The sequence below is a fragment of the Macrobrachium nipponense genome, chromosome 28 (assembly GCF_015104395.2).
Source record: "Macrobrachium nipponense isolate FS-2020 chromosome 28, ASM1510439v2, whole genome shotgun sequence".
Lineage (NCBI taxonomy): Eukaryota > Metazoa > Arthropoda > Malacostraca > Decapoda > Palaemonidae > Macrobrachium > Macrobrachium nipponense.
The window spans coordinates 55,972,676-55,978,336 of NC_087217.1; the positions used below are offsets into that span (position 1 = coordinate 55,972,676).

Here is a 5,661-nt window from a genome sequence, read left to right on the forward strand (position 1 = left end):
GACATGAGGTAATTTAGTTTCCGTCACTGCGTAGTCAGTACCTTTCAGCCGCGGGATTTGTTGCTGAATTCAACCTGTGGCAACTTTGATCGCAGCTCAAGTTGCTAGTGAACAAACGAAGGAGCTTCAGTCATTTCGTCGTACCTGCCCTCGTAGGAACTTACATACACCATTCAGAAATCAACACCTTGATTCTGCCTTGAAACAGGTATTGCATTTCTTCCTTTTTTCTCTCCTTTTAAATTATTAGTCAATAGACCACCCTAATTTAAGCATAATTAAATTTTAATGCTTTATATTCACAAACGATTATAACAAGATATATTTTGGTATAGCAGCATACTGATTTAATTATACCCGATACATTCCTATTGCAAATTGATCATAAAATTTAATTTTTTATGACTTAAATTCTCAGTCATTGAGTGGTATAACCAGGGCTGCCGAAATGTGGAAATGACGTCACTAATACGGGTTATCTTGTCCACATTGTGATTAGGTGTGGAGTGTGGAATCCAAACATAAAAATTTCCACGCTTTTTACATGAAAAGCGTATGCTAGTTAAAATCCAATAATAAGTTATGAAATTTTTTTACTATTCTATTTTATAAGTCTCACACACAAATATCCATAAAAATAAAAAATTAGTTTTATCCTATTTAATTTGTGGATGCGTTTGGATGTTTATCAGATGCATAACGCTGACCGTTGATTCATTTGCACAGTGCAAACCAAGGCCTACGAACTGGGTGGCTCCAGCTCCAACCAGCCTCAGTTACCTATTCCAAATTATTTTCAATCTGGTCCTCAACAAAATCAACATTTATTCTTTTTCATAATGCTAGAGAGTATTCTTAGTTTGCTAGTTTTGATGGTATATTTTCTTGAAAATTTTGTGAAATATATGCATACATTCATACTGCCATGTAGCAAATTATTTTTCAGCGATGCACTTTACAGCTTTGTAATACACATTGCAATTTTTGCTTGTGAAAATATTAACGTGCCTGTATAATCAATTTGGTTATTCTACAACTACGGTGACATAAACTTTTGAAAGGAACAGGCTTTAATGATTTCATAAGTGTAATTCGTATAACGTAAGACCTTAGCAAAAATCATAGGCCTAGTTTACCAGTTTAGATGATAGAGCTCATGATTTCGGTGTCAGTTGATATTGCCCTAAATGAATGACTATGTGTATAACAACGATAAAAGTGAGAAATTATATAATGCAGTGGTAATTAAATCCTCATTAAAATTAAATGGTTCAGGACATTAGCCTAGATCCAGGATACGTTGCCAGTTTACTTTACTCTAAAAGATGAGACATAGTTATAACGTTGGTGCTTACTGTTATATTTGCAGCTTCAATTCTTTATGAAAATGATTGTAATTATGTAATTGCAATGATACAATACAGGGATAATTATTTTTTAAGTTAACTTGCGAGCATATAACCACAGTGTTAGTTGGCCCAAGATATAGGTCTAGTCATTATATTTATGGCAATAATGCCGGATTGAACATCATTAAAAATTTATCGTTATACTTCATTACGATGATGTGATTAAGATGCCTTATATATATAAACTTGTTGTAAAACACCTATATTACTTTTTTCATCGTCAAATTAGATAAGTTTCATTCCAGTTTTTCATCATCAAATTAAAGGAGTACCGACTGTCGTAGAGAAGTTTTTCTTCTGTTACCCACTCGTCAAAAAAAAAAAAAAAAAAAAAAACTAGAATAAAAATCTAACTAAATGTTTAGACAATATGAGCTAAACACGGAAAGGGTCAGTGTCTATCCTTGTATATCAGGTAAAAAAAAAAAAAAAAAAAAAAAAAAAAAAAAAAAAAAAAAAAAAAAAAAAAAAAAAAAAGCTACTGGTTGGGAATTCATACCGGTAAGTTTGGAGCGCTTACAAGGTCATGATAAACAACTTATGCATTCCTCAGAGTTCGATAAGTTGGATATATTGCATAACTGGCAACTGTCTGTGACCGAGCGTGGATTTCCTTCGTGTGGATTCTGTGGAAATCTGGCAGCCCTGAGTATAACCTCTAACATATTATTAATACCCACGTATCTCACAGAATGAACGCAACAATTTAATGAGTGTGGTGAGGGTTTGAATGGCATTAACTAAAACCTATGACAATCCTGCTCTTATTATCGGTATCTTACAGAAAACAGCGCTTATCATTTTGAAAGGCTCTCAGGGCTTCTCTGACTTCATCTACTATATAATATATGATGCATTTTCCAAACTTTTGCGCAAAGTAGATTAGTATAAGTCTAGGCTACAAGCATTCATGTAGTGTTAATCTACATAATAGGACCTAACGTACAAAATTAAAATCTTAAGTAACTTCAATAAGTGAACACAATTGAATCTAAGATGAACAACTATACTTTTCTCACAGATTTTAAAATATTTATGAAAGTGAGAGAGTAAACAACACCTAGACTATTAGTTGTTACACCTGAAACATTAGACATCTCTTGAGCAACTTTTCTGCTGTGGCTCAGAGGCTCGTCCACTTTCACTTTCGATATATTGATGCACGGTTACCTTACATCAAGCGCTTTGTAAGGCTTTAAGGTGAAAGTTTCCAATTGACATAAAACTGGACTGCCCTTAATAAAATCTTGAAGTGCAAAGAAGGCTTTAGGGTTAAGACATGGAAATCATTCACAGTTGCAGATGCGATAACATCTTGTAAAAACAATGGGTAAGTTAAATGTGTTGGAAACCTCTGGTATGAAGTAATAAGCAGGATCCTGTTAATAAGGGGACCCTTTAAACTGAACGAGTGTCGTCGATCTCCGCACCAATTTCAGTCTGAACAAAGATTTTTGTCTATGGAAGACATGGCATCATCTCTAGAAGACACGTGCGCGATAGCGTTATATCGGCTGACAAACACATACACTGAACGACTTGTGTATAACAGACAGCACAGAAATGTCGTGACAGACTTCCGCAGAGATTCTTTAGACCACAAAACTCCGCCCACTTTTGCACTCGGACTATGTTTTAGAGATTGCGAACGACACAGTGTGTGTGTGGCCCTTTAGAGAAGCATGAAAACTGCATGGAGGATAGTTTGTTTATGCAGTAGGAAAATATTTTGAAGGTATGTTAACAGCTTGTCATTAACTGTAGGTATATATATATATATATATATATTATATATATATATATATATATATATATCGAAACTATCCACACACACACACACACACACACACACACACACATATATATACATATATATATATATATATGTATATATATATATAGTTAGATGTATATATATATGTTATATATATATATAATATATATAATATATATGTACATATATATAATATATATATATATATATATATTTCTATATATTATATATTATATATATTATATATATATATATATATATATATATATATAGATATGTATAATATATAATATATAATATATAATATAGATATATAGATATATATATATATATATATTATATATATATCTATGATATATATATATATATATATGTATGTATATATATATGTATATCCTATTTATATATGTATATATATATATATTATATATATATATATAATATATATATATATATATATATTATATATATGGTAGACCTAGGGTACTATGGCAGTGGTGGGTTTTCAATGCAGTTTTACCTACTGAACAAGAATTTTAAGTAATATTTATTCGGACGACTGTAATTAGCCCCCAGGGGCCAGTATTAAACACTGCAAAAATACATTGGACGGCCCCAATCCCTATAGTGGATGGCGTATCCGCGGTTACGTTCCTTGCAGTCCGTGCATATATATATATATATATATATATATATATATATATATATATATATATATATAAAGGTTTTTTTGCAATGAAGGAAAAAATGAAAAAGCGAGATAGCTGAGTACTTTCGGTCCTATTCGGACCCTTTACTGAGGCACACTGATTTTTACAAAGAACACCATAGCCAAAAGAAGTCTTAATATACAAACTGACACTACCAGATTAGCCATAAGGGCGATTTTCACTCTACAGAGAGGAGGAGTCGCCATAGGCTAGCCACACCTTGAAGGATACCCACAGTAAACAAGTGATTCTTCCAGAAAACAGTACATTTTGAAAACAACACGGGAGCATATACAATTTAATATCATGAATTTTTACACAAATTTTCCCAACAAAAATTATTATTAATGAAAAGACGAAAGAAAATATAAATATATATATATATATATATCGAGCAAGAGAAAGAGGGAGAGAAGAATGTCGAACCAGAGAGAGAGAGAGAGAGAGAGAGAGAGAGAGAGAGAGAAAGAAATAATAACTATATACATGTGGGACTAATTTATTAGTTGTTCATTTATTTTGAGGTCCTTCATAAACATCTAACAAATATATGGGTCCAAATGGTACATTCCCAGATTTGTATAATTGCCAGTAAATTTCTTGAAACATAATCATTAGATCTAGCAATTACCGAGGTATCACCCCAATTAATACAATAAGATTTTTCACTCAGATGGATAAACAGTGCATTTAAAGTCTGGGCTGTTCTAACTGAATACATATGCTGCTTAATCCGAACACATAAATTTTTACTAGACTGACCAACGTAAAACGATGGGCAATCCTTACAGGGAATTTTGTAAATGATGTTGTTATTTGTTACGGTACTATTCTTAATTAGCATATCTTTAATGGTATTGTTATAAGAGAACACTACATTAACATTAAACGATTTAAATATTGATTTTATGGTTTCAAATCCACGAAAATAAGGTAAGCTAAGTACATTTTTAGGCATTTCTTTTTTTTCATTAATAGCAACATTATAAAACTTTTTATGAGCTTTTTGATAACATAAATCAATTAAATGAACAACTAATAAATTAGTCCCACATGTATATAGTTATTATTTCTTTCTCTCTCTCTCTCTCTCTCTGGTTCGATATTCTCTCTCCCTCTTTCTCTTGCTCGCCTTATATATATATATATATATATATATATATATATATATATATATATATATATATATATATATTGTGACGAAGTGGCGCAGAGTATCTGGTTCTGGATACCATTAATACTTGGTGCATGAAATAGTCAAAGATCTGTGTTTGGACACCATTAATATTTGTTAACCCAAATTGCCAAGTATCTGGTTACTACACTTACCATTTGTACTTGCTAATACAAGAGACCCTTTTATTCCTGGGTCTGGGACACCCTTTGTACTTAGGGCACAGTTCATTCAAGTACTTGGTTGTTACTTTTCTCACTACAGACAGACACCTGACCCTTCATCACAAATACTAAACGACTGAATACTCTAAAGGTAAGAGTGATCCCTTTTTTCTAACTGAACAGTCAAGAAAATAATCAGTCTAAGTTCATTAAAATATGTGTGAGGTAATCTTAATTAAAGGGCATCACTCGTGCAAATTCAAATTTAAGTATTTCCCTGATTATGTTTTATTTATGGGAAACGTCACAATTATCACTCTATGTTTCTACCTAAACAAAATAAAATATAGCTTAATAGTTATATACTGGTGGAATAAAATGCTCACATAGATTTTAAATACAAAAATTTATTGATAAATACAAAATCTAT

At 31.5% G+C, this 5,661-nt stretch overlaps 1 protein-coding gene across 2 annotated transcripts in view; it reads left to right on the top strand.

Annotated features, from left to right (window-relative positions):
• LOC135201755 (sulfotransferase 1C4-like) overlaps nt 1-5,661 on the top strand; it is a 15,779-nt gene continuing 10,118 nt past the window's right edge. Inside the window, exon 1 of one of the 2 annotated variants that reach the window (XM_064230991.1) lies at nt 1-208. The gene's annotated coding sequence lies outside the window, so the exon portion shown is untranslated. Of the gene's footprint in view, nt 209-3,002; nt 3,145-5,661 lie in introns of those variants that run through there. The other variant, XM_064230992.1, reaches the window with a different exon arrangement.